Source organism: Salmo salar, chromosome ssa11, assembly GCF_905237065.1.
Source record: "Salmo salar chromosome ssa11, Ssal_v3.1, whole genome shotgun sequence".
In the NCBI taxonomy this organism is placed as follows: Eukaryota; Metazoa; Chordata; class Actinopteri; order Salmoniformes; family Salmonidae; genus Salmo; species Salmo salar.
Window position 1 is genome coordinate 95,167,089 of NC_059452.1, and position 14,377 is coordinate 95,181,465.

At 45.4% G+C, this 14,377-nt stretch overlaps 1 pseudogene; it reads right to left on the minus strand.

The window, feature by feature from the left end:
• Positions 1 to 2,995: 2,995 nt before the first annotated feature.
• The window catches only part of LOC106563707 (proto-oncogene DBL-like), a 36,656-nt pseudogene continuing 25,274 nt past the window's right edge, over positions 2,996 to 14,377 (minus strand).

Below are 14,377 nucleotides of genomic sequence, written 5' to 3' on the forward strand. Positions count from 1 at the left end.
TGCAGTGCACATGAAAATAAGCACGTGCAGGGTGATGCAGGAGTTCACCTGACCTCCTGCGTCACCCTGTTGTCATTTATGTAGAATAGTGAGCATAGAAATACGTAGCTTGGCGCGGGTTGCTTGCTTTTAGCTTTCACACTGAAATGTAAGATAATTGGGGATAATGGGTGTTGTACGAAATTAGGTTGTTGTAACAAATAAAGTGCACAAGGAAAATGTACAATAGCATGTTTTGGCACATAACCTGGTACTGATGATACAGAATGTTCAAATCTGATATGGCCTCTCTCATGAACTATGATGGGTATACACAAATGTAAAAAATATTGAGATTGATTGACTTATACTGTAACAGAAGTAAAACAGTCCCTTTCTAAGTAAATATTCATAGTGGACTAGAAACAGTTCATGCATCTCATCCACATGGAGATCCTATGGCTCTGATGATTTGCATTTCTTTGAGGTGATGCTGCCTGGGGTTGAAGAGCAGTTCTTTGTGATGTGATGCTGCCTGGGGTTGAAGAGCAGTTCTTTGTGATGTGATGCTGCCTGGGGTTGAAGAGCAGTTCTTTGGGATGTGATGCTGCCTGGGGTTGAAGAGCAGTTCTTTGGGATGTGATGCTGCCTGGGGTTGAAGAGCAGTTCTTTGGGATGTGATGCTGCCTGGGGTTGAAGAGCAGTTCTTTGATGTGATGCTGCCTGGGGTTGAAGAGCAGTTCTTTGAGATGATGTTGTGATGTTGCCTGGGGTTGAAGAGTAGATTCGGTCCAATACCTTGTGCTTAGGTTGAAGTGGGTAGGGTTATACCCTAACATTGCAGGGCAACACTTGCACCCTCTGGGGAAAATATAGAAACATGTCCATGTGGTTTATTGTCATGGTATTAATATGGTCTCAATTATTTCATTGGTGGAGATGAAATAGTTGACCCTTCAGATCCTGTCATCTGATTGATGACTGGTCTGTCTCCGGCAGCAGGTTTAAGGTTGATTGATGGCTGGTCTGTCTCCGGCAGCAGGTTTAAGGTTGATTGATGACTGGTCTGTCTCCGGCAGCAGGTTTAAGGTTGATTGATGACTGGTCTGTCTCCGGCAGCAGGTTTAAGGTTGATTGATGGCTGGTCTGTCTCCGGCAGCAGGTTTAAGGTTGATTGATGGCTGGTCTGTCTCCGGCAGCAGGTTTAAGGTTGATTGATGGCTGGTCTGTCTCCGGCAGCAGGTTTAAGGTTGATTGATGGCTGGTCTGTCTCCGGCAGCAGGTTTAAGGTTGATTGATGGCTGGTCTGTCTCCGGCAGCAGGTTTAAGGTTGATTGATGGCTGGTCTGTCTCCGGCAGCAGGTTTAAGGTTGATTGATGACTGGTCTGTCTCCGGCAGCAGGTTTAAGGTTGATTGATGGCTGGTCTGTCTCCGGCAGCAGGTTTAAGGTTGATTGATGGCTGGTCTGTCTCCGGCAGCAGGTTTAAGGTTGATTGATGACTGGTCTGTCTCCGGCAGCAGGTTTAAGGTTGATTGATGGCTGGTTTGTCTCCGGCAGCAGGTTTAAGGTTGATTGATGGCTGGTTTGTCTCCGGCAGCAGGTTTAAGGTTGATTGATGGCTGGTCTGTCTCCGGCAGCAGGTTTAAGGTTGATTGATGGCTGGTAGGTTGATTGATGGCTGGTCTGTCTCCGGCAGCAGGTTTAAGGTTGATTGATGGCTGGTCTGTCTCCGGCAGCAGGTTTAAGGTTGATTGATGGCTGGTCTGTCTCCGGCAGCAGGTTTAAGGTTGATTGATGACTGGTCTGTCTCCGGCAGCAGGTTTAAGGTTGATTGATGGCTGGTCTGTCTCCGGCAGCAGGTTTAAGGTTGATTGATGGCTGGTCTGTCTCCGGCAGCAGGTTTAAGGTTGATTGATGACTGGTCTGTCTCCGGCAGCAGGTTTAAGGTTGATTGATGGCTGGTCTGTCTCCGGCAGCAGGTTTAAGGTTGATTGATGGCTGGTCTGTCTCCGGCAGCAGGTTTAAGGTTGATTGATGACTGGTCTGTCTCCGGCAGCAGGTTTAAGGTTGATTGATGGCTGGTCTGTCTCCGGCAGCAGGTTTAAGGTTGATTGATGGCTGGTCTGTCTCCGGCAGCAGGTTTAAGGTTGATTGATGACTGGTCTGTCTCCGGCAGCAGGTTTAAGGTTGATTGATGGCTGGTTTGTCTCCGGCAGCAGGTTTAAGGTTGATTGATGGCTGGTTTGTCTCCGGCAGCAGGTTTAAGGTTGATTGATGGCTGGTCTGTCTCCGGCAGCAGGTTTAAGGTTGATTGATGGCTGGTAGGTTGATTGATGGCTGGTCTGTCTCCGGCAGCAGGTTTAAGGTTGATTGATGGCTGGTCTGTCTCCGGCAGCAGGTTTAAGGTTGATTGATGGCTGGTCTGTCTCCGGCAGCAGGTTTAAGGTTGATTGATGACTGGTCTGTCTCCGGCAGCAGGTTTAAGGTTGATTGATGGCTGGTCTGTCTCCGGCAGCAGGTTTAAGGTTGATTGATGGCTGGTCTGTCTCCGGCAGCAGGTTTAAGGTTGATTGATGACTGGTCTGTCTCCGGCAGCAGGTTTAAGGTTGATTGATGGCTGGTCTGTCTCCGGCAGCAGGTTTAAGGCCTCTAGAGACTCCAGGCAATATGAACTTGGATGGGAATGATAGCAGCACGACAACAGTTGTGATGACAAGAATTGTCTTTGTGTCCGGACTGAGGATGGATGGCACATAGTTCATTCAAAGAGAGCTGAGCTTCCTGGTTGTCTCATTTCCTGAAAGAGTAAGCAAAACATATAGGTTGTATGATTATTGCGCAGGGATGAGGACATCTTATTCATAGCATCATATTTTACACAGTGCACTGTCTGACATTATTGACAATTACTTCCGCAACTGTTTTACAGAATAATAACACTACAATGACGTTTAGACCAGCTCACCAGTGGAGTAGTGTGGTCATCCTCGTCAGACTCTGACAGGTTGGACAAGTCAGTGGTGCTCCAGACCTCCGGACCCCTCGAAGATGTCCACTGAGTGGGAGGTGTCAGGCCAACCTACGTTTGACAGAGAGAACCTCTAAAATAAACCACCTCACATGGCCTCACTACTTACTAAACATATCCACCTAAATGTCTCTTATACTAGACACTTTCAAAACAATTCATATAGAATACCTTTCCACTGACTACACAAACTAAATTCCACTGTAACATGCTGGAGTTTCCAGTGGAAAAACCTCACTGACAGGCCCATCTTATAGACATAGAGTATGCTCTACTACTAAAGTGAGTTGGTGGGACAAAATGGCTGCTGTTTCCCACGCTGACTCACTGCGTTGGTTATTGTGCCAGGGCTGGGGGGAGAAGACCACAGGGTCTGTGAGGGCGGAGCTGGTGCGTCCTAACGATGCGGCCTCCTCTGTGCTTAGGGACTTGTCTGGGATATTACTGTGAGGAAGGACATCAAAACAACCTGAGGAGCCAGCGATCTGCCCGGGACTCCTTGACATGCACACCGTCGTACGAGCCGGACTGTCCCGAGTTGCAAAGGTATGGGGCAGAAAAATAATATCCACATGGTCACAGGTTTCCCCAAACTCCACCCTGGACCTCCAAGCCAGATTCACTGCTTTGTTTCATTGTTCCCCTCTAATCAGGGACTGATTTAGACCTGGCACAATTAATTATCAGGTAGAACAGAAAACCAGCAGGCTCCGGACCTTGTAGGGTCAGAGTTCAATACCCCTGCTCTAGATCACACCACAGAAACAAGCCTGACATCACAGTCAGTAAGTTGAAGATGAGTTGAATCCAAGGTATAATGATGGAAATCCACAACAAACAAACCCACATGCTATGACCGATTACATTTTAAAAAATGTCCATGAAATCAGAATGATCTCTTTGTTCACCATGCAAATTGTAAAATGGAGAGATGAGAGGAAATGAGAGGACATGAGAGGACATGCAAAGAGCATCACCTGTCAGTAGAGGAAGGAGACAGAGGAGTCTTCTCTAAGAGTTGAATAGGGGGAGTGTCTTTGGAGAAAGAGGGGGAGAGGGAAAGGGAGGGGGGGCAGAGGGCAGATAAAAGGGACTTTAAAACTCCAGGTAGTTTAACCGAACTACTAGCATGCAGACAGCATGCAGACAGACACCACAATAGAGGACATGGGGAACAAACACCCAACATGGAAGCTGACAGACAAGTAGATCCAAAGTAGAAATCTTGGTTGGTGAGTATTTCCCTGATCTCTGTGAGCCAGGCAATCTTGATCTGGACTGTCGGGGCCTCGGGAACACAATCACAGGGAACAGTACTGTGTGGGTCAGTGAGTCAAGAAGACCAGACAGAGACCACTCTGTCACTTGCCAAAACCCAGACTAGACAGAGCACAAGATAATCAAAATCAAATGATCACTGATCTGGCCCTCACCTGAACAACATACACCTCCTCTCTGCCACTGTACCAGAGCTCAAACTTTTCCACATCTCATTTGACGTTCTCTGTGATCCCAACAGCACTCATCTGCAGAGAAAACACAATTAACCACTGAAAGCGTAATGATTGTCCCTCAATAAAATTGAACATGTGGGTTCATATGATAAGAGCAGCAGTACTAGTAGTGGCCTCCCAGCATTACCTTCAGGCAGCGCTCAAAGCTGTAGAAGGGGGTGCGGTCGTGGTCCTCCCCATGATCCTCACGGCGCTTGCAGAAGAGCAGAGCGTGCTCATGCAGGAAGAGGTGCCTCTGCATGGGCTTGAAGTGGGTCAGCTCCTTCATCCACGTGGGGACCCTCTTATGGCTGATCCACACACTGAAGGAACCCTGCATCAGCACCCGCCACAGGTCACTCAGCTCGCCCTGGGGAAGCAGCCAGACACAACACAACCCAGCATGGTGGGATATGGTAGGACACAATTATTACAAAATTCACTTTGTAATAATTAGGAAAAATTATTCCTTCTCGCTAAGTCACTCATATGGTCTCTCACTCACACTCTTTACCTCATACCCTGTGATGGTGATCTGGTACATGGAGTATTTGACAGACTTGAGGAGATCCAACATGGCCTCTAGTGCCCCCTGCAGCTGAAATATATACTCACTGTCCACGCTGTGCTTCTACAGCTCCTGCTGGGAAAGACAGGAGCCCAGAGGTCCAATGTGTTACAATGGCAATGTCACAATGTTAAAACTCATACATGAACCATCTAAGTCAAGATGTTGTTGGCTGAGCCCAAGCCTTACTGTAGCAGCTGGTACTTAGTCAGCCTCTGGACTGGCTTTCGGACGTATGAGTCCAACCCCAGTTTGTGCTCCAGATTTTTCTCACACTCCTACAAAAGATGGAGACGGAAACAGTGGCGACCCATGCCTGTTTTGTATGTTAATTTGGCATTAATACGTGTCACATATCAGTTTGCAAACAATGTAAAAAAAATATAACATCATTGAGTTAACAAACAAGCATGGTCTCTTTTTTGCTTTCTTATGTAAGGCAGCTCCAAAATGCAGGTGTTTCAGCCTAGCTCAGTGCTTTCTGTGGTGGTGGGGCAGCCAGCGGAAAATACGGAGCATAGGGGTTGGTAATGTTCTCTGGTTGTGCCGTGATTGGCTCAGTGTTCTGTCACTCATGGAGACACTACGTCACCACAAAATCGACAGAGAGAACTCGAAAATTCAAGCCCCTTGGGTGCTGCCATAGAGTTACATTAGAAGTGCCCATCCAAGAAGGCTCAAGGTCATTGGCCACAGATAAAATGACGTCAAATCACGTTATATCTACCGTAGCATTGATTGGACTGATGTCAACATCATACTTTCAAAATCTTAGCTAGCAGTCATCATCATGAATCAAGTTGACAATCTACTGCAAATCCTTTTCAATCCTTGTCATATGAAGAGAAATTATAGATAAAACGTATTGGTGCTCATCAGCCATTGGACATAAACATTACACAACAAGTTGGAAATTGCAAATTCAACAATGAGTGGTTTGGAAGGAATCAGTGGATAACTGCAAGCGTTGCAAAGCAATCACTAGTCTACTATTCAGTGTTGTGGGTGTGTGGTCCAAGTGTGGGTTTAGAGGTCTCTTTTACAAGCTTAAAAGGATAAACATTCAACACCATGGGCCAGAAAAGTTTGAATACATTGGCCATGCTGTCATTCCAGAATGACTTCTACCGTGTTCAAAACAACTGGAAACTCGGAACTTGGAAATCTCAGACTTCAGTGAGTTCAAGACAACTGGGAAATCAGAAAAAAATTATCTCCAACTGGGAAAATAAGTTTTGAACAGTCATCCAACTCGGAATTCCAAGTCGGAAACTCTGGCCTCTTTCTAGAGCTCCGACCTGAAGATCACTGACGTCATGATTCAACCTTGTTCTTTTCAGAGTTCCCAGTTGTCTTGAAGGCACCATAAATCGAGAGAATGACAGACTTTGAGGACAAAGATTGATGGCAAAATTTGCCCACAAGGACTGCCGTGCCACCTTCCTGTTCAAGTGAGCACAGCACAACAGGTTGAGTCCAGAAATGGCTGCATAAATGATGTAATATGCCAGGGAGATATGTATTCTGTAGCTAAGTAATACTAAGTGTATGTTGTGTAGTAAGCTGTTAGTAGCTCATGTGCCTCACCCTAATCATTTGGTCGATTTCCCCCTCATAACTTAGCCTACTGTCCTGACTTGGTGGTGCACATGTAGCCTATAGCTTGTTTAGAGAAATGTAATCATTGAAAATTGTAGGAGCTTTCATTGTCTGCTCATATGCCATTAATTTATCCTACGGTTGTAATGCGTGCGTACTGGCGGCAGAGAAGTCAGGCGCAGGAGAGCAAAGACTGTCACAACGGTGCAGTTTAATAATAAAAATCACAGTGAACAAAAAACAATAAATAAATACAATGGGACGAAATCCTTTGCACGCCAGACATAACGTGCACAATCTCTTACAATCAACAATTCCGGACAAGGACATGGGGGGAACAGAGGGTTAAATACACAACATGTAATTGATGGAACTGAAACCAGGTGTGAGGGAAGACAAGACAAAACCAATGGAAAATGAAAGGTGGATCGGCGATGGCTAGAAGGCCGGTGACGTCGACCGCCGAACACCGCCCAAACTAGGAGAGGGACCGACTTCGGCGGAAGTCGTGACAACGGTTCTGACTTGGTGTACAGGGAGAATACTGTAAGAATGGCCCATGTTCTGAATTCTGTCGCTGTACATTTCAAAGGTGCTGAACAAATAGTTATATTGACTACGTCCGTCCTAGCTCGCTCATTAATGTCTTAATCGAAATGATGGATTGCCTCTTATCCGCTTGTCGTCCCCTTATGCCATAGTTTGTACATCTCAATTGTCAATAGAAACAACATTTGTTTAAGCAAGTCAGCCATATCAGCTATGGTTTTACAAAGGCAGTAAATGAGGCTGAATGAACTGTTTCGCTGCCTGACAAGGCTCTGCTGATAGCCAGGTGTAGCAGTGGTAATGATTCACTCCATGGTGCTGAAAAGAAAGCTCTGCTTTTGGGACAGCTTTATGTAGGCCCTAACAGTTTGTGGGCACCGTTTGTTACCGTTATAGTGCAATTCATGTATTTGTTTGTGTTGTGTTGTGGCTTTGCTGGCATGCCCCACTAAGACTTACATGCTAAAATCGCCACTGGACGGAAAGATTGAAGAAATGTCTCATATTTATCCAGAAGACACACATTTGTCAAAACTATAACTTCAAATAAAAAATAAATAAACATTTTATCAATAGATGAAAGGGTATTTAAAAGCAGAAAGTAAGTAGAAGTGCATCTCTGGTCAATGAAAAAGCTTGACAGTGCACTTAGCGAGAGTACCTGGATGAATGGCCAAGCAGAGCACTGTCTCCATAGCAACTCAGAGTGTGGCTTGTTCTGACAGTAGCGCTCGTACACCTGAAACTTTTCTTTCTGAAAGGACAGAGAAATCTCAATAGAATGTCTGTAGATGGTTACAGTGGTCTCGGACTGATGACCTCATACCACATGCTGACAGTGGGTCAGAGAGGGGTGATCACAAGCTTGCTCACCCATTGTAGAAAGGAGTTTCCAGGCACTCCTCCAAGTCCTGGAGGAAGGTCCTGTAGAGAGGAAGAGGGGCGGACATGGCAGGCTTAACTTCAATCAATACACTATTCACTCTGTAAAAAATGAGTCAGAGCTTCTGCTCATCAGTGCCTCGGTGTGTGTGTGTGTGTGTGTGTGTGTGTGTGTGTGTGTGTGTGTGTGTGTGTGTGTGTGTGTGTGTGCGAGAGAGACAGAGAAAGAAAGAGTATATCTGTGTGTTTGTGTGTACATCCTTGCCTGCTGTGGAATTTGTAGATCTCTGGCATATTTCCAAAGAGAACAGGGTGATCCATCTCCGCTCTACAACCCTAGAGAAATGGAGACCTGGTTTTTATCCTGTACCCTTTGGGAGGGTTTGTGTGTCTGTGCAACTGTCAAATGAAACACCTTACCAGCAAGAGAGAGAGCAGCTCCTCAACATAGATCCGCTCTGTCTCAATAAGCTCTTTCATTATGTGGCTGAAGACACAGAGCACAGTCAGCAAGATGCACAAAGAGAAAGAGCGAGACAGAGAGAGACAGAGAAGCACTAGTAAGGGGAATTGCTTTATTAAATTAAATGATGTGACCCTGATGAAACATTCTAGGCAGATAACAGACCGATAAACAGGTGTTGAAACCAAACTGGAGTCTGACAGTACATGCAGACTGATGTTGAGTGGGGTGTGGTGCTGTTTCACTGTTTCAGCTGGACTGGGCTCTCCTCTCCCCTCTGGCTGTAGGAGAGACAGCTGCGGTTCTCCTCATGATCATGCAGCACCTCTATCTGGAGAGGAGAGACCGGAGAGGACACAAGTATTGTGTCAGCATAGAGTTTAGTCAACATGACAAGCTGATGAATGATAAACCTCTCTAGAGCACATAGACCATGTGGAGGACAGACAAAAATATGTTATACCACACTGGAAAAATTCTAATACTATTCACATCAAAATCAAATCAAATCAAATGTATTTGTCACATACACATGGTTATCAGATGTTAATGCGAGTGTAGCGAAATGCTTGTTCTTCTAGTTCCGACCATGCCGTAATAACTAACAAGTAATCTAACAATTTCACAACAACTACCTTATACACACAAGTGTAAAGGAATGAATAAGAATATGTACATAAATATATATGGATGAGCGATGGACGTGCGGAATAGGCAAGATGCAGTAGATGGTATAGAGTACAGTATATGCATATGAGATGAGTAATGTAGGGTATGAAAACATTATATTAAGTGGCATTGTTTGAAGTGACTAGTGATACATTTATTACATCCCATTTTTAATTATTAAAGTGGCTAGATATTTGAAATGTAAAGCTGGGACATTCTATGAATACTTCATTAATGCAGTAGATGTTACAGAACTTTTTGATCTTCATGTGTAATAACCCAACTCTCACCATTGTAGGGCTTTTCCGAGCTGCCCTCTTGCCAGGTAAGAGTTCAAAAGAGAACCTTGAGTTGAGAACTGAGTTGAAATCTAGACCTGCAGACAGGAAGACACACAGAATGATTATAAAAGAAATATGAAATACTTCACCTGACCTGAGGGAGACAGGCTGCTGAATGTCCACTATTATTCTTGAAAACCTTTTCTACCTAATACCTAATAATCAGATTGTGAGAAGTCACTGTACATTTACATCCAGCATCCCTTAGGCCTGGGTAAGAGTTGTATTTATAGTAGCGTACTGTGGTTGAGGGAGAAGAGGGGGGGTTTCTTCAGGGAGAGTGCTCAGGCCAAGGGGCCACTAGCTGGATGGGCCGCACCTAAATGTCAGCCAGCTTCCTCAGAAATGCTTCTGTTGTGGATCATTCACTGCATGGCAGACAGCATCTCAATGGCCCCCCCAAACTGAGTCTGAGTGAGTGAGTGAGTGAGTGAGTGAGTGAGTGAGTGAGTGAGTGAGTGAGTGAGTGAGTGAGTGAGTGAGTGAGTGAGTGAGTGAGTGAGTGAGTGAGTGAGTGAGTGAGTGAGTGAGTGAGTGAGTGAGTGAGTGAGTGAGTGAGTGAGTGAGTGAGTGAGTGAGTGAGTGGGGGTAAGATAGATGTTACTGACAGAAATCGATAGACCTACAGTATTTGATCTGCATGACAGACCTACAGTATTTGATCTGCATGACAGACCTACAGTATTTGATCTGCATGATAGACCTACAGTATTTGATCTGCATGACAGACCTACAGTATTTGATCTGCATGACAGACCTACAGTATTTGATCTGCATGACAGACCTACAGTATTTGATCTGCATGACAGACCTACAGTATTTGATCTGCATGACAGACCTACAGTATTTGATCTGCATGACAGACCCACAGTATTTGATCTGCATGACAGACCTACAGTATTTGATCTGCATGATAGACCTACAGTATTTGATCTGCATGACAGACCTACAGCATTTGATCTGCATGACAGACCTACAGTATTTGATCTGCATGACAGACCTACAGTATTTGATCTGCATGACAGACCTACAGTATTTGATCTGCATGACAGACCTACAGTATTTGATCTGCATGACAGACCTACAGTATTTGATCTGCATGACAGACCTACAGTATTTGATCTGCATGACAGACCTACAGTATTTGATCTGCATGACAGACCTACAGTATTTGATCTGCATGACAGACCTACGGTATTTGATCTGCATGACAGACCTACAGTATTTGATCTGCATGATAGACCTACAGTATTTGATCTGCATGACAGACCTACGGTATTTGATCTGCATGACAGACCTACAGTATTTGATCTGCATGACAGACCTACAGTATTTGATCTGCATGACAGACCTACGGTATTTGATCTGCATGACAGACCTACAGTATTTGATCTGCATGACAGACCTACAGTATTTGATCTGCATGACAGACCTACAGTATTTGATCTGCATGACAGACCTACAGTATTTGATCTGCATGACAGACCTACAGTATTTGATCTGCATGATAGACCTACAGTATTTGATCTGCATGACAGACCTACAGTATTTGATCTGCATGACAGACCTACAGTATTTGATCTGCATGACAGACCTACAGTATTTGATCTGCATGACAGACCTACAGTATTTGATCTGCATGACAGACCTACAGTATTTGATCTGCATGACAGACCTACAGTATTTGATCTGCATGATAGACCTACAGTATTTGATCTGCATGATAGACCTACAGTATTTGATCTGCGTGATGGAGACAGTTGGGAAGTGCTGGCAACAGTAGGTTGTTGATAATGATAGTACAAGCTTGTGTTGGTAATAGTGTTACAGTAGTTGCATTGTAGTAATGGTGATAGAAATATGTGATGTTTGCCTTGTTGGCAGTTACCGGATGTTATCATCATACAACAGAGCTTTGGGGTGAAATGATAGTGATAATGGGATGAAATGGTACAGTGATAATGGGATGAAATGGTACTGTAAGGGCACAAGGCGAGACCTAGATGCATGAGGCAGATGGTTAGAGTCCAAAATGTTTATTAACGATCCAAAAGGGGTAGGCAAGAGAATGGTCGTGGACAGGCAAAAATGTCAAAACCAGTTCAGAGTTCCAGTGGTGCAGAATGGCAGGCAGGCTCGAGTTCAGGGCAGGCAGAATAGTCAGGCAGGCGGGAATGGAGTCGAGGAAAACAGGCAAAGGTCAAAACCGGGAGGACTAGTAAAAGAGAATAGAAAAGCAAGAGCATGGGAAAAACACGCTGGTTGACTTGAACATACAAGACGAACTGGCACAGACAGACAGAAAACACAGGGATAAATACACTGGGGGAAATAAGTGACACCTGGAGAGGGTGGAGACAATCACAAGGACAGGTGAAACAGATCAGGGCATGACAGGTACAGTGATAATGGAATGAAATGATCCAGTGATAATGGAATGAAATGATCCAGTGATGATGGGATGAAATGATCCAGTGATAATGGGATGAAATGATCCAGTGATGATGGGATGAAATGATCCAGTGATGATGGGATGAAATGATCCAGTGATAATGGAATGAAATGATCCAGTGATAATGGAATGAAATGATCCAGTGATGATGGGATGAAATGATCCAGTGATAATGGGATGAAATGATCCAGTGATGATGGGATGAAATGATCCAGTGATGATGGGATGAAATGATCCAGTGATAATGGGATGGAATGATCCAGTGATGATGGGATGAAATGATCCAGTGATAATGGGATGAAATGATCCAGTGATGATGGGATGAAATGATCCAGTGATGATGGGATGAAATGATCCAGTGATGATGGGATGAAATGATCCAGTGATGATGGGATGAAATGATCCAGTGATGATGGGATGAAATGATCCAGTGATGATGGGATGAAATGATCCAGTGATAATGGGGTGAAATGATCCAGTGATAATGGGATGAAATGATCCAGTGATGATGGGATGAAATGATCCAGTGATGATGAGATGAAATGATCCAGTGATAATGGGATGAAATGATCCAGTGATAATGGGATGAAATGATCCAGTGATGATGGGATGAAATGATCCAGTGATAATGGGATGAAATGATCCAGTGATAATGGGATGAAATGATCCAGTGATGATGGGATGAAATGATACTGTATGGCTTGGAGCCAGGCTGGGTGGAAAAGTGACTGATACTGAAGCACAAACTATGGAGCAGGGATGTATACCTGTAGCTGAGGACCTCAGGGCTTTGGCTCAGACACCACCACCAATATTTACACAAGAAGCAACCTAATATCACACAGTCAAACTCTCAGTCATTTAGTAAGTTCACCATTCTGCCATTCTCACTGTTAAACATGTGTGTGTGTGTGTGTGTGTGTGTGTGTGTGTGTGTGTGTGTGTGTGTGTGTGTGTGTGTGTGTGTGTGTGTGTGTGTGTGTGTGTGTGTGTGTGTGTGTGTGTGTGTGTGTGTGTGTGTGTGTGTGTGTGCGTCGTGTGTGTGCATACCACCACCAGATGCAGCAGCAGTTGGCATATGCGGGTGAGGGCAGCACATTTGGCTTGGATGGCGGTGGTCAGCAGGTCACAGTGGTGTCGCAGCTGGTTACAGCGCTGGTTGATCAGGGCCAGAGCGTAGTGGTGATTGGTTGCCAGCTGGTGGCCACGCAGGATGATGATCTAGGCCCAGCCCATCTCCTCCTGACAGCCACCACAATCACAAAACCCCATCCTACTCTACCTGTCTGGAGAAGTTTATGCTTCTCTGGCGGAAACTGTCATCTAATGAAGATGTACTAGATCAAGGTAAAGTGTGAGGCTAGTTTGTGTAGTGGGACCATGACCTGTGTGTGGGTAGTTTGTGTAGTGGGACCATGACCTGTGTGTGGGTAGTTTGTGTAGTGGGACACTGACCTGTGTGTGGGTAGTTTGTGTAGTGGGACCATGACCTGTGTGTGGGTAGTTTGTGTAGTGGGTCCATGACCTGTGTGTGGGTAGTTTGTGTAGTGGGACACTGACCTGTGCGTGGGTAGTTTGTGTAGTGGGACCATGACCTGTGCGTGGGTAGTTTGTGTAGTGGGACCATGACCTGTGTGTGGGTAGTTTGTGTAGTGGGACCATGACCTGTGCGTGGGTAGTTAGTGTAGTGGGACCATGACCTGTGTGTGGGTAGTTGTGTAGTGGGACCATGACCTGTGTGTGGGTAGTTTGTGTAGTGGGACCATGACCTGTGCGTGGGTAGTTTGTGTAGTGGGACCATGACCTGTGTGTGGGTAGTTTGTGTAGTGGGACCATGACCTGTGTGTGGGTAGTTTGTGTAGTGGGACCATGACCTGTGTGTGGGTAGTTTGTGTAGTGGGACCATGACCTGTGTGTGGGTAGTTTGTGTAGTGGGATGCTGACCTGTGTGTGGGTAGTTTGTGTAGTGGGATGCTGACCTGTGCGTGGGTAGTTTGTGTAGTGGGACCATGACCTGTGCGTGGGTAGTTTGTGTAGTGGGACCATGACCTGTGTGTGGGTAGTTTGTGTAGTGGGACGCTGACCTGTGCGTGGGTAGTTTGTGTAGTGGGACCATGACCTGTGCGTGGGTTGTGTAGTGGGACGCTGACCTGTGCGTGGGTAGTTTGTGTAGTGGGACCATGACCTGTGTGTGGGTAGTTTGTGTAGTGGGACGCTGACCTGTGTGTGGATAGTTTGTGTAGTGGGACCATGACCTGTGCGTGGGTAGTTTGTGTAGTGGGACACTGACCTGTGTGTGGGTAGTTTGTGTAGTGGGACGCTGACCTGTGCGTGGGTAGTTTGTGTAGTGGG